Source organism: Cyanistes caeruleus, chromosome 6 (genome assembly GCF_971803275.1).
Source record: "Cyanistes caeruleus chromosome 6, bCyaCae1.hap1.1, whole genome shotgun sequence".
Taxonomy (NCBI): Eukaryota; Metazoa; Chordata; class Aves; order Passeriformes; family Paridae; genus Cyanistes; species Cyanistes caeruleus.
The window spans coordinates 50987502-51010333 of NC_141706.1; the positions used below are offsets into that span (position 1 = coordinate 50987502).

Here is a 22832-nt window from a genome sequence, read left to right on the forward strand (position 1 = left end):
GAAGCTGTGCTGCCAATCTGGCTGGTTCGGGGAGCTGGCAGCAGAGACACGCGGCTGCTGCCAAGGTCCTCTACCTCAGAGTAAATATGCAAGGATCAGACACATAAGATCTTTTCTTTTCCCACGTCCTGCATGGAATGAGATCATTTACATGGAAGATTCTCCCAGAAAAAGTTTGGTGTGTAAGAGGGGATCACAACTCATGAAGATAAGTTGAGGGGTTTTCTCAGTGCTAGAAAACGAGACTCAGAATTAAGGGAAGACAGATGTCATCAGCTCAATTTCTCTGTGACTATAACCCCATAGTGGTGATGTACATAGATTTCCATATTAAAAAAAAAAAGGAATCAATAGGAGCCCTGTATCTGTCTGTATCTATACCTTTTTTTCCAATTCTACACACTGTTATGGAGTTTTCTAACATTATTTTTTTTCTGAATAATCATCCATTTACCATAAGAAAGCTTTTTATTTACCTCTTATGAACATCATAACATTTTCATCTTTATCTCTATTTTGAATTTACCATATGCTTAGTGTTTTTCTCACATTGTTATCTGCCAGTTTCTGAGATACTGTAGGTATTTTAAATTTCAAAAATTTTCTTTTTTATGTGCTTGCTCTGACAAAGTCATGCCAGCGTTAATTTTCTGAACTGCATCACGTTTGTAATGTGATATAGGGAGGAATTCTGAGATTGGCGACTCACAGATTGTCATAATTCTAATATTAGTTCTTTGAGTGATTTCAGAAAAACTGAATACCTGCTTCAGTTTCTACAGCAACCAAAAAGAGATAAAATGTACACATTATTTAGCACAGCATTTCAACATACAGTTGTGTTAGGTGCTACATGCGTAGATGCACAGAAAGGGTTGTAACACAGTATTTGAATGCTTTTCTTGTCTACTTCTTTATGCAAGTCACTTAATGATTCCTTTATTTCTCAGTTAGTTAAAAACCCAAGTAACCAATTCATAGTACAGAACACTTTACAGTGAGTCACTACAGAGATGTATGAAGGTGTCATTTTCCCTCTCTCTCTACCTCAAAAAGTGAAGCGTAGACAATCAAGGTCACCAGGGAAACTCCCCTCCCAGATTTCAATTCATTCTAGCCCAGCTTTTAGTGGAATACTTTAAAAATTAAGACACATTTTTGAAAGACTGTCTCTCAATGTCATAAGAGAACTTACATTCATGAGGAATAAAGGAATATAAAAAGTCATGAAAAAAGAACTCTAAGAACTTGGAATTCTCCCCAAAAACATTACAGGATATAATAAAGAGAAGATGGCAGATTATTGAATCAAATCCTTCTGTGAAATACTAGATATTATGCTAACAATTATATCTTAAATGACTGAAAACCAAAAAAAAATTGATTTTTAAAAGAGTAACTTTAAAATATTGAGTTCAGCATTAGTGTTTTCCTTAATTTTGTTTAATCCCAAATAAAAACTAGCTGATTGGTAAAATTGGAACCAAGAAAAGGGAAAATAAAAGAAAAACAATGTATATGTTTCAGCTGAATACTAGGTCCTTCTTTCCATCCATTTCAGTGATGCCTGTATAACTTCCATCAGTGAAACCCAATAAAATTTTTAAGCCTTTGGAGAAAAAAATAGAAGGGAAAGAAAAATCACAGTATATATTTCTTTTTTTATACAATTGTGGGTCTGGTGCTTAAACCACTACAACTACATGGTTTTAACAGCTTCTAAGACACTAGGTAATAGCTTCCCATGGGGAATAATTGGTTTCCCAGACTAACCTAACAATCCTGTGGTTTGGGCTAGGATTCTTTATTATTTTTCTTTTTTTTTAATTTTAAACATATCAGTTTCTTTTGGTCTAAGTCCAGGTAGTTAGATCCTCACAAGCATAATCACACAGACCTGCCTCTTCAAAGAAGCTGCTACTGAATTGAATTTTTTACCAAAGAAAAATCAAGACATCACAGAGCTAGTTGAGATGGGTATATATTAGGATATAAAAAGGCTCTCCCCGTGGCTGTTTCCATACTTTTAAAAGTTAAATATGGCATACTCATATTCAAACACTGATCCTGAAAGGCCTTTGCAGCTAGACAAGCACCAGTGGTGCTTCCAACCACAGGAAACAAAATTTGTATAAAAACAATATAGCAGCTCATCAACAGAACTTTTATACACTTTGTTTCCAAAATACTGGTATGAAAGAGCCAATTTAACTATGAAGGAAAGCTCCAGGAAATGGAAAAAACATCACAACTATTCTCAGTTTCAGAGTAGGACCAGTATTCCCACCTCTACTTTCTGAATGTAGCAACAGCCATACGAAATATTTATGCAAGTTCTGAAAAGCCCATCCATTATTTCAAAACCCCAATACAACCTGAACCTAAAGTACCAATCTCTCAGAAAGAATCACTTGAAATATACACTCACAAATTTATAAAGGAAATGAGAAAGACATAACTAATTATGGCTTCCTTGTGTTGCACCACTGGATTTTGTGGCAGAAAGGATAATTCCTTATACACTGCCATGTCTGTAAGCCATCAGAATTTAACAGATTGCATTCTGGAGTGCATTTCAATCTTTTTTTTTCCCCATATTTCATGATTAAGGAGGAAAATGCCAGGAATAAATTTGTTTATTATGAGGAATAATAAGTGTTCTGACTTCAGCCTAAATAATAAAGCAATATTGAGGTAAGATATTATGCCAACACCTGAATTTACTCCTTCAGAAACTTATTCTGGCTAATATAGTAGTCATGAATGCTTTGACCTCCAGTATGAGTATAAGGAAAATACCAGAATAAAACAGCTGATTTACACTTACCAGAAGGATATGCATGTATGAGAAACAGAAAATATAATACTGTGGAGCTATTAGCTAAACTCTCCTTATTCCAGGTCTCCCATTTGACAAGTGGCAGTCATCTACACCTGGGAAGAAAGACAGCAAACGTGCTTCAACAGACATCATGGAAAATTTCTGTCAGAATTAAAAGATGCTCTAAAAATGTCACCTCCAGGGAGCATATTATGTACCCACTGATTTCTTTCTCCTTTGGTTTGAAAGGTTCTGAACACTAATGAGGACTCAAATATGCAGACCTGAGTCATGCTTCTCTCTTTACTTAAGAAATTAAGTTGTCTGTCAGCCTCAGTTATACAGTTCTACAAACAGTTAATGTTCAGAAGCACGAGATGCTGGATGGAAAAAAATAACCAAACCCAAAAGAAAAAACCTAAAAAAAAACCCAAAACAAACAAACCAAAAAAAAAATCATCTTGACTTTCCTATAGCTACTAGAGAAGCAGCAGAAGCACAGACAGATTTCAAGCAAGCTTCCTTATGCACAAGCAAGAATACAAAAACATTAATGTGCAGCAGCCAGAGCAGGAGCAGAGCCAGTGCTTCAAACACACTTTAGGCATCAAGGCAGCAGTGGCACTGCTTCTCCATCCTGTATAGATATATCCATCCTGTAATTCCCCTCTCCCTGAGGGATGATCCTCCAGTTTTTCCTGAGGCAGGATTAGCCAGATAGCACAGAGTCTGTGGGTGTGTGTCCCTCTGTAATATGAGAAGGAAACTGAGTATCCAAAAGTCTTTGGTTTACAACGATATTAGTTGGTCTACTGAAGCACTTACTCTTTCTACATTAAGCTTACACCTACATGCACCACCTGTGATCAGAGGGTCGAGATAACCTACAGCCACATCTTTACCATGGCTTGCTATTAGATGAACAATAGCTTTGGCCTTATTTGTTCCTTGAGTCACCTGTTGAAATTTAAGCAACTTTATATGAAATGTTCAGCACTTCTTTATAATTTTCAGTCTATTTTATTTTTCACACAGAATGTAGGGCACCTGCTTTTGATGAGTTATTGCTAAGGCAGGAGGACCATGTAAAGTGAATGTGCCCGTGATCTTTTGCAAGGACTTTTTCATCTGCTTGCAAGTGTTGCCGTTAAGACATATGGAAAGATACAAGGAGTAGCCTTTTTCTTTCATAACTCCCACACCATTTCCATAAAAAAATGAGCTGATGAGTGTGCTCTTAGAGACACGGAATTTATCTTCCCAGGACTAAATCAGTATATTTTTAAAGGTTCACCCTGTGTTCTTTCACCAAGCATCCATTCTGCTGCACATATAAAGAAATGCGACGGCATCAGCAATCTCTGCTGCCATCTTCTGCTGTTACTTTCCATGCAACCAGTGAACGAGGGACAGAAATATTGTAATCCCATGCTTTCTGAAAGTGAGAGTTACAAATGAAAGGCTATAAATCCATAAACAAAGCTCTGTCACACAATCACAGAAACTTGGGAAGAAAATGTCTCTGAATCACTCTCAATCACCTTTATAGCACAGAATTACTCATGATATGTGCTCCCATCTAACTGAGGCTCTGATATATCTCATAATTAGTTTTATATTCTCCACAAAAGCTTCTTTCTCCTAGCATTTCCTTAGAGCCAGAGGCTGCTTCCCTTTGTCACAAGCAGAGATTCCTCTATAAGTATCTCATATTATTTTAATGGGACACTAATCCACAACATCCAGTTTTTGAAACAATATAGGTGTTTGAGCCCAGTCAGTGTAACCATAGAATATTTCCTCCCTCCAGCAGCAATTTACTCAGAGGTGTTTATTATTCCTTCATCTTCTCAGTGTTTGGTGACAGGTCAAACACCATCAGAATAATTTCTTCTGAGAGATGTAGCTTGTTTGCGTCCCACTGTCCTAAATTCTTAACGAATCTTCTGAATATGAGTTAGCTAAACTATCTTTATTCTTACCTTTTATACATACTTGTATTTTGTGCTTAAGTCCTTATCCCCTCCCTCACTGCCAATCTTTTCTATGGTCTTTTGATATTTGTGATTTGTGACTTTTGAGTGCAGATGATACATCACCACATGCCCTTTTAAAACTGAAGGGAAAAAAGCATTTTTACAACATTCCTCCTTATTCAATGGAATCAATACATAGAACATAAATATAGCAAGCATAAGAAAACAATCAAGAATAAATTAGGCATTTTCCTTTGATTTCTTTTCTCAATGATACCTTATTACCCCTAGATTTTTAGTCCTCTTCCTGTTCTTCTTCTGTATATAGATCTACACATTCCCCATCAGGGGATTAAAATTTAAATATTTCAGTTGTCATTTTTATCCTTCCTCAAGCACCAAGAGCTGACTGACCCTGCTTTTTTGCACTTTTTTTTTTTTTTTTTTTTTTCAGATGCAGGCAGGAAATAAACATTAAAATAAGTCTTCAGTCCAGAAAGAAGTTAGTATACATATTCCAGTCTATGTCCTAAAGGAAAAACTTTGATTGTTGCCACATGCAGTGCAGAGATTCCACAACATATTTTAAGGACTTCCTAGACATACCCGCTCTCCTCAACTCTTCCACTATGACAAGCCTTATAAAAATAATGTACTTTCATAAATTTTTCCCTCCTCTTTGTTGTATCCTTTCTAATATTTTTCTATTAAACTTTGTCAGCTGGTTGTTGTATTCCTTTACTCTTTTAAGGTTTTTATCTTTTATCTTTTTTATTTTGCATTATCTGTTTTTCAGAATTCACATTTAAACTATCTATGCCACATAAGCTATAGAACCATTGTGACCACATCTTTAGAGATAAAAAGGATAAAATTCTATATCATAAAGCATAAAGTATCCCCAAAGGATTTGCATAAACACAAGTTAATTAAAAGCCATATATCACTTTTTTATTAGCATTATAAGACAATATTCTGCCCTTCTCCTTAATGTCTCAGACTCCCTCTTAAAGAATTTCAGCCTTTCACTGGACATTTCAGAAATGTGGTCCATGATGGTTTCTGTGACCTTGGTAATCAAAATAGTTTTTTAGTCAGACCTCCTTTCTTTTTGCCCCTTCACAATTACTGCTACAAGAACCTGCCCCTTGTACAACTCCTGGTACCTGAAAATGCTTTCCACTTCTTAGTATCTTATATGCAGCATCATTCTGTTTCATTGTAGTATTCCCATTTAAAATATGTTTGGAAAATATGTATTAGTCTTACTTGTTTAATCTCCATTCTTTTTCTTTTTGAATCTGAACTCTATTAAAATGTTCCTAACTACAAGCCTTATCTACGTAAGGAGACATTATTCAGTAGGAACATTCTGCCACATTTTTGGGGCAGAATAGATTAAGAGACAGGCAGAAGTAATAAGAAATGGAAGAATGCTGTCTTTTGTGGTCAGGAAGAAAAAAGGGCTTTGTCATGATTGCATTAAATTTTGTTAGAATTTCTGTAAAAATGGCACTTATTCTTTCAAGCACATTCCGAGACCACAAGGCAACATATGGTCTTGTGTCCGGCATAGTATGAAACAATGCAATGAGAAAACAAGTAAAAGAGAAACAAAACAACATATGCACAGCTTCTTAGCATCTGTTCAACCCCACAATTTGTTTCTTCTCTGTAAGAGAATTAAATGTAAGAGTTTGAAGTACAAGAGTGTGTGCACCCTGCAATAACCAGGGAGTTTGGGAACAGGGTACGTCATGGTCACCTGTGTTAGCACATCTTGTGGTGCTATCACCACACAACTGCATGCTCAGGCCTCACTAACAACCAAGTCCTTACAGTTATAGTCTTGTGGAAACCAGACTTTTGTTCCTGAAATGTCTTTGGTCCTGAATAAATTGTCATCCATGGCTTTCCTTAAACACTTAAACCTCTGCAGAAGTGGGAACATAAGAGCAATGACAACACTTAGAGAAACATCATTTTAAAAAGCAGAAGAATGATCACTGTTTTCTCCTCCTTTTAGTTGCTTCTAAACTCCAAAAAATTTTAGTAGTGTCACAAAAATCTGCTTTGCTGCTCTTTCTATATGACCATGTATAAGCTAAATTTTCAAAAGTGACTCCTAGTTTCATTCATCTTTGAATTTTAAATTTTAAATTTTCTACTTCTCGGTTATGGAAGAGTTACATTTTTACATCTTCTATTAGCTCTATACATATGGTCATTTAGCCCTTGCAAAAATGATTTCTAGACATCTAAAAATGAGTAATTAAAAATCACCCCCAAATATCATATTCATTAAATAGAAAGCACTTCATAACTCTTTAATCATTCCCATTATTTTACAGTCTATTTCCAGTTGTGTGAAGAATATGTAAAAACATAATCTAAGAAGAGCAAACATGAATGAGCTGCAATAAATGGATTTCTGAGCCACTAGTTTTACTAGTTCACTTATTTCTTTCTTCTTTAGACAACAAAAGACCTATGGTTGTTTGTTAACAGCAGAATTCAAACACATTCCTTTAGCTATCCTTAACCTTAGACTTCCTGCAAATACCAGGCTGTCAAACAACATTGTTGGAGTCAGCTGCACACATTTGATTGAATGCTGCAATATCTCTGCATAGAGGCATGTCTAAATACTGCTTTTCTTCTCTTCCTTATCACTGACACAATATGCTGCTGAATTGCGCATCAGCCACAGCAGTTGCACCCCCAGAACCGTGAAAAGAGTCACAGGACTTTTCCCTTTAATTACTCTAAAGTACAAAACATCCCAGTTTCCCCTGGTGATATTATTCCTTTGTGAAGTCTAGATTGAATTTACGCTTTTTCTCCAAATGGCAGATTAAGAAATGCATGAATATTAATTTGCAGTATGTTTTGTAGACTATGTTTACAGTAATTCTGTGATTACTCCCTGGTAATTGTATACTAATAATGCTAGTTGTTTATATACAACTTCAAAAATAAATATGAAGCAATTTCATTAGCAATGGACTCTCAAGAGAGATTTCATAATGAGGATAAATTTCCTGTATTTAATATGGAGAGGCTGCTGATATATTCAGATACAAACAGGTGTAGCATCACTAAGGCAGACAGATGCAATAAAAATCTCACAAGCATTTTGGCTGGATTCGTATCAACTACCTTTTAGGCATTTAACTGAGGCACATAAATTAGACATCTGGTCTTGTTTCACAGTCAGCAGAGATCACTATAAGAGAATTTAAGCTATAAGAAATAGGCAATAAAATCAGAGAACAGAGCTGAAATTAAATATTCAGGGTGTAGGTCAAGGCTTTGTTTTATCACAGTGATCAATGAGTTTAAACACCAGAAAGAGTCCAAAGGATTCTCAGGGTTAGTGTGAATGCCAACCTTCATCAGGAAATTACAGCAATGGTAGTTCTGAACACATCACATCTTTCTGCACCACTATGCTAGCAGGGACCATCCAACTCAAGTGACACGTAAAATCACAGCTTGCAAACTGAGATTCATGAATGAACCCAAATAAAAGGTGGGGACGCTATTACATGACCAAGTCCATCTTGGACTGATAGCCATGTCTGTCGCTAAAGGACACAAAATGATTCACAGGAGCACCTCTCAGTATCAGAACAAAAAACGTGCCTTTATACTCTGACTCTGGTATTTATACATTCTCGACAATAGCCAGGGATTGGATAATCAAGTTACCACCTTCCCGAGCACACCAGTCATGAGAAACATCCACCAAAAGACGTTTCTTAGAAGGAACGTGATAAACAACTTATGTTTATAGATCTTCCATGAGAAAGTAACTAAAACTATGAAAACATTATCAGAAGGCTTCGATTTCCAGGGCAACACACGTCTACATTTTTTCAACCTTTTCAAACTCTTTGATTTCTGCACCAATCTGATTGCTACTGAGCAGTTGCTATGTGGTGAACAATTAAATAGCTGTCAGGGGTGGCAATACAGGATGATGGATTAGGCAATTTTGGCAATTCCTTACTGTTAGCAATTTTGGTCAGTGAAATTTGGAAAGAACTTCAGCATCTTTGGCTGAAAATCCCTCTATTAATGCCAGTGATTAATTATTAACAAATGTGCTGTTATTATTTTAATAAGCCTCTCAATATGCTTATTGAGCTGTGAAAAAGCTCACAACTCTCTTAAAAAGTTTGCTTCAAAATGTAGTCACCCATTCTGTTTCCAGAATGAGCCTGTATCCAACCCCAAGGGGATGTGCAGTGCCAAGATGACAAGCCCCACAGCGCGTTCGTTTTACAAGAGCAGCATGAGAGGTCACAGCACAGCAGATATGTCCCCCTTTTCAAGTGCACTCTGGAGGGCTGGAGCCAAACAAATTATCCACACAATCCTCACCTATTGTGTTAAAAAAAGCTCCGAGATGCTCATCGCTCTGCCAGCAAGGAAGGTCCTATTTTCACTGCCAAAGGGATCTTGGAGCACCCTTGGCAGCCAAAGAGCTCCAGCTGTCACAGACTGAGCACCAGATTTGCTGTCCCTGAATGGCTCCATCCACCTCCTGGTACACGGCAACTCTCACATGCACCAGCAGAAGCCAAAATCACACACTGCCTACAGCAGCCCAGGGGAAGAGGCAAGGCTAGGTGCTACACTTACCCCTGTCCAAGACATTTTGCCTTGAAAAACCTTCCCAGCTGGTGATGGCTGTCTGCCAGCCACTGGGCATCCCCAGCTCAGCCCCCTGCTCATCACAGAGGCCATTCCTGAGTGTCCAGCCATGTTCTGCTGAGGGGTCTGGGGGCTCAGCATGGCCCTGGCAGATCCAAACCCCTGTCATCTGCATCAGGGCTCCCCTTTGTGTGCAGCCCTTGGGGTGGGCTTGGGATTGGGCTGGAGCCTTGTCCTGGAGCAGCCCCATCTGCTGGGAGGCTCCAGTGGGAGCAGAGTCAGGCTCAAAGCAATGCTGGGGTGGAAGCTCTGAATGTTTGCTGCTGTCCCAGGCTCTGCTGCCCACTGCTCCTAGAGCTGCAGCAGGGCTCATGGATGATGTTCGCTTACCAGGGGAGGACAGGCTCACCGGGAAGTTAGGGTGATAGACCAAATGAGTTTGTGCCAGAAAAGTTGTCATTCGGCTTTCTAGCAGAATGTGGTTGACTTTTGCCCTCTGCATTTTACCAGAAGATACGTGTTTAAATAAAAACCTACCATGAAATACTGTCCTTGAAATATTTTGGGCCATCCTGACCCACAATACTCTGAAGTCTCCATGAGGCACCTTGGAAAGGCCATCATATCCCCCAGGGTGCATGCACCCAGTCCTGTTGTGAACAGCACTGACTCAAGTGTCAACACCAAGCACCTCTTCTGCACTTAACTCTGCAGACACCATGCTGAGTGACAGAGGCTGCTTGTCATGAGGATATTCCCTGGGACCCACACCCCTTGCTGCTGCAATCCCAATGTCTCCCCAAACACTTAGCAGATACTGTTACCTTCCTCAGAGAGGGAATTACAGTCATTTGAGTGCTCATCTTGGCCAGTTCATCACTGAGGACACAGAAAATAAAAGCTCAGTAATTTGTCAAATGCCATAGAAAAAGACCCAGTGTTTTGATGAAGATTAAAATTCCCTTGAAAGGAATATTTATCTTGTCCCTTTCCACTTACCTTTACTTCATGCATATCTCCTATCATTCATTAATGTTTCTAGTCTTACTTGATGCTTACCACTCTGACTACATGTTACTCCACCCTTTCAGTAATTGTTTTCAATCCTCTCTTGTGTATCAGCTAATTCATGGAGTAACACCATTCTATGAATCCCAGAATGTCTTGGTTGGATATATTAACCTTCTTTAAAAATTCACTGGGAGAAGGAGTTGGGAACCTAAGACTGTAATGGATGTCTCTCTATGTCCTGGATAAATGCTCTATGTGTGTAGAGCTGTTGTTACTGCTCTTGCAATTCCACTCTCAACTTCTGCACCTGTTTATGTGGCCTATCTGTGAAATATAGCCATAATCTTCATAAAATGTAGCTTTATAAACACTTTTCCATCTCAGAGTCTTTACAGACCTTAACTGAGTTTTCTCAGGCCGTTTTGTGTTGCTCTTGGAGGAGATACTGCAGAAAATACCTAATTCTCCATTGAATAAAAAAAAAAAGTGTGTCTTCTACCATTACTTGGGTAATGTCCACGTGAGGTTTTATGCTGGGTGCTGTGACTGCAGAGCACTGCAAGGTTATTCAGACAGTGAACTGTACTTTGGAGGGAGTGTCTGTCTTCTAACCTTTGCAGCATGCTGCACAAGAAGGACTCTTTGTCCTTCCCTATCCCCTGGCTGAAAAACTGACTTCAAACTCAAACAGGTGGTAAAACTGAAAAATCAGATGTAGTTCAACATTCATCCACAAATCAGTCACACAGAACTTAGCCAGTTTCTTGGCAAAACCCTTGTGCAGCCACAGAAACCACATACACAACCACTGCATATTAAAAATGCATTAAAGCTCAAAGGACAAGATTGAAAGGAGAAGAGTATGTACACTTCCCATGCAATTTCTTCTACTCAGAGAAGCATTAGCTTCATGCAGAAATTCCTGAGCAGAAGTGTCCATGTCACTGCTGTTTTGAATCACATTTATATTGGGATCACAGCTCTTTTAAGATCATTAATCTTATAATCTAACAAGACAACAGCTAATGCAATAATTTGTCCCGGGCCATTTTATTTTACAAGCAGCATGAGGGAAAATGTTTGAACTTGGAGTTTGGACAGAGAAAAGTGTAGATGAAGCTACAGGTACTGTACTGTATCAACTATATTTAACCAAATACATTTCCTTTCTAAAAAAAAATGCAAGGAATCATCTCATGCTATGAAACAGCTGTGTTGTAAAAACAAATTAATCCTCTTAAACAGTTCTGAATTTCTCAAATGAGTTAATTGGCGATCCTCACCCCTGATAATGGTGCAGAAAAAGATAGGCTGTTCTCTCTAACTTATGTCCAGGTGGTCATGATTAGTAAAATACAAAAGAATAACAATAATGAACTAGACTCTTATGGACCTAAGAGGTTCCACTAAGAGCATATAACCCACATCAGTTTGTTCTTCCATAAGTGTCCTCTGCATTCTCTGTATTTTAATATACTCCCTGGCAATACTTAGGCACAACTGAAGCAGGTGAGCATGGACAAGCAGGCAGAAAATTATCTGTAATTTAGTATTTCTTCTATGACTTTTGACTAATTTACTTTACTGTTGTTTTTAGCAACAAACGGCAATGTCAGAAATGTATTTCTCCCATGGAACTATATCAGCACTTGGGCTTGAAATCTGAATTTGAATCAGATTAAGTAATACCCCTTAATGCAAAATTTTAGTATAACGTGTATTTCACTTAGCTGTCAGTTGTGAGTAATGAACATCCCTTAACAACATCCAAATTTGTTCACTGGTATTATTTCTAGTCCATGCTGCTGAAGAGCTGTGTATACTGTCCAGTAAAGGAATAGAAATAAAAGCACATTGCTTATGCAGCTAAACAATTCTAAATTTCAAGATTCACTACTGAAAATTGTTTGTCCTGAATCACTCCCCTCAGCATCTCTTCTCCTCAAATATTTTCATTCTAACGTCTTCAGAAGGAAAAACAAGACAATGCAGGAGACAAAAATTTACAATTGATGGTTTTTTTCCCATTGTTCACTGAGTCCTAGTTAAGGTCTTCATGGGAAAAATAATAACAAGACACAAACAAGAAGACATTTCAATAAAAATAATGATAACTAACTGCTCAAATGTCTTCACTGAGGGGATACTCAATCCTGACACTGTTTATCTGACGTGAGAGAACTCTAAAAGGGTATGACAAAATATCCAAATCAATGAGTAACTCTGAGAAGGGGAATCAACATCTGTAATCCTTGTCTCAAGATTCATGAACAGGACAATAAATTATATAGGCAAATGTCAAAGGAAATATCCATCCTGTGTAACTTAACACATCTTTACCAACAGATCTGTGTCAGAATTTAATACGATTTAATAAGGAGATCAGACATTTGTAAATACAATAAAAATATCCAGAGATATGTAAATAAATACTTATCCATATTCTTGGGGGGCAAAAAATCAGATAAGTTCAGTATCAGTTAAAACATTCAGGAGCATTAAAACTGAAATTAATTCTTTTGGTAAATCAGCAGATACTGTTTAGAAATTGAAGTTCAATTAAACAAGGCAAATGCTTTAATAGCAAGGGTCCTAAACAGTGCCACAACTCTACAGCAGATTCTCCATTGACAGAACCTTCAAAGAATCACTGAGTTTTGAGGGAGTTGTAATTTCTTATTGTTGTTTTTGTTTTCCTCTAGAAATATTGTAGTTCATGACAGACTCTGGTGAAGCAAGAGCTACTGATGGAAACCTTCTGTGTTCCACAAGAGGTCAGACTAGAGGGTCAAAATATCCACATCTCTCTATTAAAAAAATCTATGAGCTTGTAAGCCTTGACCTGAAAAATAACTTCTCCATTTTGATGAGTATATCACTCATGGATAAATATATATGCAAAAAATGGACTGACTGAAGCCTATATACAGCTAAACACCCTAGACCTGACACTTCACTTTCCTTTGACTTTTGGTAAAACTATGGATAAATCCCTTAACTTAGCAGTACTCTTTGCACAGCTATAAAATATAACAATATGTTCCCACTGCTTAGTTTGTTGAGCTGCTTAATTGGTAAATATTTATAAAGGGAATCTAAATCCTTGAATTAAAGAGGAGATATGCAAATGATTATTGAATGCAGGTGTTCACAGCTCAATAACAGCAGAGAATGTTATCTTCCCTTGTGCGTTATAACATCTTAGAAATTAATGTCAGCTGTCATTTTAAAAGTACTAAGAGCAAGCATAATAGGCTGTTCCTGGGCAATTTGTCCTTCTTGGCCTCAGCTGACAGGGATGAATTTTCTGTATCTTCATGAATCACCTTAATGTAGTCACTCAGGAGATGTGTAATAAGATTTGCATATTTGTAACTTTGCGAGGCTACAAGATTTGCAATTCAGTTTTGAAATGTCAGCTGTTTCTTTTCACATTTATTTCAAAGGCTCTGGCAACCATTTTTACAACACATCACATGGATCTGTCTGTGTGATACCTCTTTTCCTAATAAGGGATTTGTTAGCTCAAGATTCAGGGCTGTGTTGCATCAGAAAAAGACCTGGACACGCATTTAGGATAACAAGGACCTCTGCTTCACATGCAACTGTGACTTGGCCTGAGGATCACAAGTGCCAAGTCTGTATCCCCTTGAGGGCTTCTCCAGCATCCCTGGAGCTGGCAGCCACAGCCAGCTAGTATCTTTGGAGACACAGGGTCTGTGTAACCCTTGCCCCTTTAGGCCAATGAAGGAGGGCCTTAACATTTTCTTTCGACTCCTCTCCAACCATTAACCACTTGGTAATGGCAATTAATATTAGGTAAACACTAGTATTAGTTATATTTCCAAAACTGTCTATAGACCTATGAATCTTGCTTCTATTAATGTTACATTCAGTGACTCTATCTGAACCATTAAGAAATAATCAACATCACAGTTGATTCTAGAAGTTGAATTAATTAATTTTGTTCTATTTGCTCTTCCCCTTTTTTGTCCTTATTTTGACAGTAAAATCCCTTATTTTGTCCATATTGGAAGGGATGTGGGCAAAGTGGATAAAAAAAGTCAAAACTGTACACCTGAACTATAAGGTTTTCATCTTTTTCCTAACCAATGAGAGACAGATGTATATCTGAGAAATACAGAAGCAGAAAACAGAGAATAACGAACATCATGGAATGACTACCTCCTTCAGTAACACAAAATTAACTGCACATTTTAACTTAATGACTAAAACTTGCCAAATGAACCAGAGAAAAGTCAAAATTCCATTATGCTCTCTTTCCTTAGTTTCTGTATCCTCACTGCTGATTTTATAAGTGATGCTTGTCCTTTTAAAAAAGAAATCCCTATATATCCAACTGTATTGGGTTTGCATGGCCTGGTTTTTGATAGATGGGCGACAGGGGCTGCTTCCGTGAGTAGCTGCTGAAAGCTTCCTCCATGTCCAGCAGAGTCAATCCCTGGAAGCTCCAAAGATGGATGTGCCACTGGCCAAGGCTGGGACAATTAGAAATAGTGGTAAAGCCTCTGTGATAGCAGATTTAGGAAGTAGGGAAAACAAAAAGGGCTTGTGCAGTTTTAATTGTGGCCAGAGAAGAGTGGGGTAAGAACACGTGACAGGAACAGCTCTGCAGGCACCAAGGTCAGTGCAGAAGGAGGGGCAGGAGGTGCTGCTGATTCCTGAGGTTCCCCTGCAGCCCCTGGTGCAGCCCGTGGTGCAGCCCATAGTGATGCAGCTGCACCCCTGCAGCCCATGGGGATCCACAGGGGATGCAGAGATCCACCTGCAGCCCCTGGAGGAGCCCACTCTGGAGTGGGTGGATGCCTGAGAGGAGGCTGTGACCCCATGGGAGGCCCATGGAGAGAGGAGCCCAGGCTGGAGCAGGCTGTCCCTGAAGGACAGCACCCCATGCAAGAGTGACCCATGCTGCAGGAGTTTGAGGGGCACTCTTGCCCATGGGATGGACTAGTGTCCAGAGGGGTTTCAGGGAGCTGCTGCTTGTGAGATGGAGCCACGCTGGAGATGTTCATGGAGAACTGTCTCACATGGGAGGGACCCCACAGTGCAGCAGGGAAATGACTTCTGTCCCTGAGCAGTGGGATAAACAACTTGTGATGAACTGACCATAATCCACATTCCCTGTCTCCCTATTCTGCTGGGGTAGGCAGCAGAGCTGGGAAGTAGAGAAGGGAGGAGAGGGGGAAGGTGTTCTTAAGGGCTTATTTATTTCTCATTATCCTGCTCTGATGCTGTTAGTAATAAATTCACTTGGTATTTCTAAGTGGGCTAACATGGGCCTTTTTTGCCCATAGTGGTATTTGATGTGTGATCTCTCCTTATCTTTATCTTAACTCATGAACCCTTACTTAAATTTTTTCTCCTCTGTCCAGTTTGCAGAGGGGAGTGAGTGAGCAGCTTTGGTGGGTGTCAGGAATCGGGCCAGCATCACTACACCAGCTCACTAGGTGTTTCTGCTGCATGCTATTATCCGCCTGTACAGTTCACAGCTACACACAAATCCCTGCCAATATTTCCACTGGTTCCAAATCAAGCTCTGCTCCTGCTCCCACTGATGTAAGGGGCAGGGAATACTATTCATGCTGAGCATAAATTCATTCTAGCCTGAGAGATACTGAATAGATTTTGTTCAAGAAAAAACAAAAGTGGGGAGGGGGGGAAATTATAAGCATTAGCTGTAGGAATCATTTAACCAAGGGGCCCAAACATTCTGAAATTTTACCTGGAATAGATGAGAAACAACTGTTTTCATCCCCTATTGAGATCCTCTGGATATTGCAAAAAGAAAGAGGTTCCCTGGACAGCCTCAGAGCGTGATGGTGGGAACACCTCCACAAATTGATGCTATCAACAAGCTGTGCTTTATCTTTTCTTGAGGTCTTCTTCCAGCCTGTTCTTTTTGTTTTGCTGGACTCTTATTATCTGACATAGACTTTTTTTATAAATACCAGCAGCATATGCTGTGGCTCAGAGTTTGGCTGTAAGGTGTACTTTCCAAACTCCATACCAGATTCAGCATGTGAATATCTTCTGGTGTGCCTCTGTGGCTGTTTCTTCAGGACAGGGATATAAACAGTGGAAACCCACTTTCTCTGCTTACTTCAGATGTAGAAGCTTCCAGGCAAATATTAAGTATCTCAATGGAAAAAATGTGTAGCAGAACCTAGGACTGTCTGTTTAGTAAAAGACACTAGTGAAAAACAATCACTCAGACTTTCTCTAATTTCCTTTAAAAATAATTCAAGTCTTAAAAAAAATCCAACTACTTAGGCTGTTGGGGGAAAGAAACTAATTTTTTTCACTATTTCAGGTTTAGAAAGCCTCTTTCATTGAAACAAAACCCACAGCTGACTTCTGCCTCACATTTGTTCATCACTAGCATCTCACCCATGTATCAGAGTGCATCACACAGCTTCTCAACTTCACGGCTATCTTGAATTATGGACCTGCAGGAAGGTCCCAGCACAGCAGTGAAGCTCCCCAACAAGGAACATATGAAGAAAAGAGTCTCCCAAGAGGCTCTCCCTCCAAGAGCTGTTGAAAGCAACTCTTTCCACCTGCAGCCTTGACATGTGGCCATCAAGTGGTGCCAGAGCCCCAACACACAAGTGAAACATATTCCACTCCATGGGACAGAAGAGCACAGTGGGCCTAGTATGAATGCAGCACTGACATGAAGGAATTCCTGCACATCTGAAGGTAGATATGTTACATCTAATTTCTCTCTCCTGTAACATAACAGTCAAAAGTGCAGTCAAATAAAACAAAAATACTGGCAAAATACTTTCCACTCCCTCATAGACATTGCTACATGCAAAACACATGCAGTTCACCACTGAATATTTGTGCTGTGTATGCAAGCCTATCTGAGCTGAAATTTCAGCTCCTTCTTGATATTGGCCAGGAGAAGCTGAGCTCTCAATACTCCCAATGATTTCTGTTATGTGGAAGGTGATCAAAATTTCATTGCATTGCACTAAATCCATTTCCAAGCTTCTTGTAGATTGGTTCCATAGGAAAGCTGTTCAACTGAATTCATAAAAGATTTATATTACTCTCCTCCAGGCTGTGATGGTATGGAGCAGACAGAGCAACAATAATACTATGTGACAGCAAATCAGCCAGTATATCCCACAGAATCTATCCAACTTTGGTAAGATTAATTTTTCACTTTTCCTAGCCTTCCCAGTTCATCATCTTTGGGAATCTTACATGAAGATCCATATCTCAATGGCTAAATTCCTTTTATTATCTCAGCACATTAATTTTGAGCTGAGCTTATATGTATCTCTTCTGTGCTGCAATGTCCAGTATAGACAAGACCTGACTGTAATTAACAATCAAAACAAAAATGTCCTCCCTCCTTTTCACTCTGTCTTTGTCAGCTTAATTCTAATTAGCAGAGGACAGATAACACTAGAGAAACTCCACAAATATGCAGACACAGCTTCCATAAGTCGTATTCTGTACTCGTAATATTATTAATAATGAAGATATTCCCCACTGTTACCATGGGACCCAAGTCTGATAAGGCTAAACTGAATTACTGAATGTACCAGATATTCATGCTGAGTAAACAGAAGAAGAGATGGTAAAGATTTCAGTCCAAAAAATGACATGAACTCAAACTTGTAAAAATTGGAATAATAAAGTCATACTTGCTCTGGGGATAAAGCAGTCTGACAAGAATAAAAACAGTGAAATCCTGCAGGACAGATGGGAGGTAAGAATAAAAGAATTTTAAAGTATACAGGATGTTTTCTTCTGACACTTGCAGTCATTATATGTAACACTTTTCTTGATTTTTGTCATGCAGGTTTTTGTTTTTTTTCTTAAAAAAAAAAAATCCTAATTTGGAGTTAGAAAAATACATAATGTAGTATGTGGGGACAGTCCAATATTTGGATGTCTTTTTAATGTATGGAAACATCTAATATGACTTTAAAAGCTCGGACAATCCTTACAGTACTTTAGGAATTTACACTTGTAGACTTAAAAATGAATAAAAGTCCTGCATCTTGTGTCCAGTAATGTGTAGAGAACCTTTTGCTACCCATTGCTTCTCACTGGCTGAACTAGCTGAAACCTCTTAATTCAATCAAAACATCCCAGGAGAACACAACACTTGAAAATTATGTTTGGCAGTAGGTAGCACCCTTCCATTTCAATCCCATCTATTCACAACAGCAGGGAAAGTCCAGCTGCTCTCTGAATTAGCATGCATCTTGTATCCAGCTGTTCTGGAAAATCCATAGCTAGCACTTGAAGACATCAGATTTTAAGTTATTATATACACACATCATTAACTTTAGAAAGTAGAGTAAATTGAGTATTTTTCTTATATATGCCAGTCTATGACATACATTTGAACCAGACATGAATTTTGTCCTTGTTTTAAAGTATTTATATCTCCATAAACATGGATACAATTTTCTGATCCATTAAAATGGATTTCTAAACTTCTGAAAGGCTGACAATAAAAAATAGAAGTAGCTATCTCAATTAAAAGCCACTGGATAATTGATTATTTGATTATACTCCTTTGCTTAGGCATTTTTGGAACAATTAATTATAATATCCAGCTAAATCGGGCTCATCAACTCACTAATATTCAATGGAAATCTGTGGTATTTACTAAATTAATAGTTTGAATTACATTCTTTTAAGTAAATTGCCAAGTTTATACAGAGTGACAGTAAGTTATCTTGTGCATGCTGCTGCACAGATTGGCTTTTCTACTAGCACTGCAAGTGCAACTGATTTACTTTTGGAATGGTTTTTATATCCTGTAAATAGCAGGAGAAAGCTTTTGCTTTTAACTCTACCTCTTGTATAACCCCATAATCAGTGGGACACATGCAAAATGCAACACAAAAAATAAGCTTATACTAAAGATAACATCACTTTAAGATAAGACAAGACTTGAACCTCAGTCTGATTCATTTCCAAGTCCTTGGTCCTGTGAAAGAGCTCCTGTGGTTTTAGTTACAGCCAAGTCAAACCCAACCCAGACAGGAACTGTTTCCAGGCTCTGACCCAGCTGTATCTGATTGTGTCTTGAAGGAAAACCTGAAACCTGATCTGCCAGGAAACCGAAATGCTGAACTCTAAGGCTGTGGCTAAAACTTCAGCAGTGAAACTGCTTGAACCACCCCAGGTTACTGACACCACCAGCTTCCCAGACATTTTTCTTTTTTGGCCTTCTGCCACCTTCTTCCTTCCCCACCTCAGCCCACCACATAGCAGCTAGTACAAACATTTCTGCCAAACCAGCCCAGTGGGCCATTCCAAGGACAAGAGTCAACATCAGGAGGGAGACACTGACTCCTTTCTCCACTGGCACTGAAAATTTTATTGCGAAGTTTTCCATTTAGCTTCATTTTAGTTTCTATGCAGATCCTCATGAAGACTTTAATACCTACAGACATGGCTACAAACAATAATTTGCCATCACTGAAGACTCACTGATTCTGACAATACAACAACAGCAACTTGAAACTGGAAGACTACAGGATAGCTGGTAGCCAGAGCCAGAGCAAAAGTGCAAGATCTAGAATGTCCTTGAGTCACAAGCAAAGGAACACAAAACATGTGAGAGACTTATTGCAACATTTGTTTTCCATTCCTTTCCAGAGGAATTGAAGGAAGATAGCAATATTGTTTTGTGTTTGCAGCCTGTAAAATGAAGTATATCATATTAGTGTTCATTCTGGTTTGTATCGTCAAACACTGGTAAAACTGAAATGAACTGCTAGGATAAATGCTGGTAATCCATCTTAATTGATTGACCAATACATCAACCCTTGAAATCTAACAACAAACCAAAAGGTTGGAGTAGTTTAGGGCAAATAATTGAAATAGTGTTTAATGCCATATTTCCATGATGGAAACCTCCCTACAATGCACAAAGATCAATACCCAGAGTGATAGATGAATGGTTTTGAAAGCTTCAGAAGTCAGCTTGCTGACTTCTAGTTCATGAGATATGAGAAATATGTCAACCATTGCACAATTGCACCATTAGTTTTGGAAACTCGTTTAATATGTGTTCATGAAAAAGAACAAAAAGATTTGTGACCTTCCTGTTTAATACCCTCCCTTTCTGGGAAGGCCTATTTTTTAACTCATCAAACTTTCTTCACACCTGGGGATGCAAAACTGAAGTCTAAATTTTTGAAAGTTTTTATTCTACACACTGGGTTCTCTTTATGAAACACAAGTTTTATTGAAACAAATAGTAGAGTAAAGCCAAGGACCATCTTTGGCAGAGAGCCCAGATCTGACTGCCAGGCTACTTGCAAAATGGCAAGTGGAGGAGAGCGTTTTCCAACGCTCTCGCTTTGACAGAGGAAACACATCAAAGTGGAAAGGAAGAGTCATCATTTAACATGGCTTTCTCATTGATCATCCTGGAGGAAAACCTTGTCAAAACAAAGAAGCTGGCTCTGCTCAACTTCTTGTCAGATTGTCAGGCTTTAAGTACTTTACCAATGAAGACTTCTACCCTTGTTCTTTTATTTATTGTAGTAGAACTTAGAGATACATAGTGATGTCCCCAAAGGTTTTTATGGTCACTGATATAAGGTGCAAGCAGCTCAAAAATGCCCTTTTTTCTGGCCAGAGAGAACTTTTAAGATGCTCAAAGGTTTGGTTTAGTCTAAATATTTCAGGTAGAAAGAGTAGCATACCTTCACTCCACAGTGGGCAAATGCATAAAAGGTTAACAGGGCAGCCTCTCAAATTAGATATATATCCTATAAGTCCTGTGCTTCAGTTGCAATGTAATGGTGCATGGAGATTCTATAGCCCATATTATGAAATCCTCCTTTGTCCTTCTATACCCCATTTAACTCTTCAGTGAAGCACTTGCCAGATTCTCACCTTTTAAAGACTTAGCAGAAAGCATTACACAAGCAATAAACTAAGAGTGAACAGAGAAGTCTTGGTAAGTGGAAGTTAAAAGTCCTTGGTCATCTTTCCAAATGAAGACCATTTACCTTCTTGGGACACAAGGAGGTGACCTAACTCAGCAGCTGCTGCTCAAGGGTACTTGGATGTCACCATCAAGATGCCTTGGCTTCCTGTACTACACCCACATCTACTCTCACGCTGGAGGGTTCCATTTCCATCCTCCTCTCCTACTGCCTGCCTTTGTACCTGTGTGCCTCTCTGTGCTTCTCATGGCCCCACAAGAGAAAAAGAGAAAGGGAAAGGGAAAGGGAAAGGGAAAGGGAAAGGGAAAGGGAAAGGGAAAGGGAAAGGGAAAGGGAAAGGGAAAGGGAGATCAAAGTACATCACCCAGAGGCAAAGATTGCAAAGCAAATACTGTCAGAAAAGAGTAGTTAGTAATCTGTAGACTACTGAGGACAAGGGTATGGGAGCAGAGAAATAGGCAACCCAGGAACAAAACCTAAGTAACCAAGAGATCTGAAGTTAAATTAGGCTTTTTGTTGGGTTTCATTTTTCATTTGCTTCTTTTTTTCAGTCAGTAATCTTGGTGCAGCAAATACTTAATCTAGAGAGAAAACACAACAAACAAGATCAGATTTAATGACCAGATATGCTGCACTTTTTCTTGCATCTGGTGGTTCAGATTCAACAGAAGTTATGAAAGAGGCAGCAAATTAATGTTAAAAGCTATGGTAAAACAGAAGAGCAGATTTGAATTGCTGGCAGCTGAGGTGAACTTCCTGCACATGCTTTCTAATCAAAAGGCACTTCTGTCATGAGTATTTCCTCTCCCAGGCATATTTTAAATTTACTTGACTGGTTTTTTTATGATAAGCACAGTACTTCCATGGTGCATTAAGTGTCATCTAGAAAACCCTAACCAACTGGGTCCTCCAGGGACCTGTGGAAAAATCAGTTTTAAATGGAACATAAGTGACTAAATATATACTCGGTCACAATGGAGTTACCTGTGATTCTGCACAGCAGGACTTTGGATGTCACATAAATTCTTCCAGGGAAAACATTAAAAATATTTCTTAAAACACGTGTATGCTTCATTTTGCTTTTACTAGATGCATCATTCAGAGCCTAAATTCTGTGTAATATAAAATATTTTATAGTTAGTAATAACACCATTTTTGATGATTTCCTCAGGTTAAGAAAATATTTTTTAGTGTAGCAAACATTGTCTAAATGAAGACTTGCAAAGTAGATCAGGTTAGAACAGCACTCACCAGTCTAAGTCTGCAGAACTCAAATATTTGTGAATTTCTGTACTGGCGTCCATACTCTGACTGCTTCAGCCCTCAGGTAACAGTTGGATGTAACCTATCAAACACTATTCACAACAAAACCTTCCCACATAAATTCAGAAATACTGCACACAGCTACTG

At 38.6% G+C, this 22832-nt stretch overlaps 1 long non-coding RNA gene across 1 annotated transcript; it reads left to right on the forward strand.

The window, feature by feature from the left end:
- The first annotated feature begins 17055 nt into the window (after nt 1-17055).
- LOC147652682 (uncharacterized) lies at nt 17056-22481 on the forward strand. Its single transcript, XR_015288320.1, has 3 exons — nt 17056-17187; nt 17554-17641; nt 19552-22481. It is a non-coding gene; the product is annotated as an uncharacterized LOC147652682 (long non-coding RNA).
- The last annotated feature ends 351 nt before the right edge of the window (nt 22482-22832 follow it).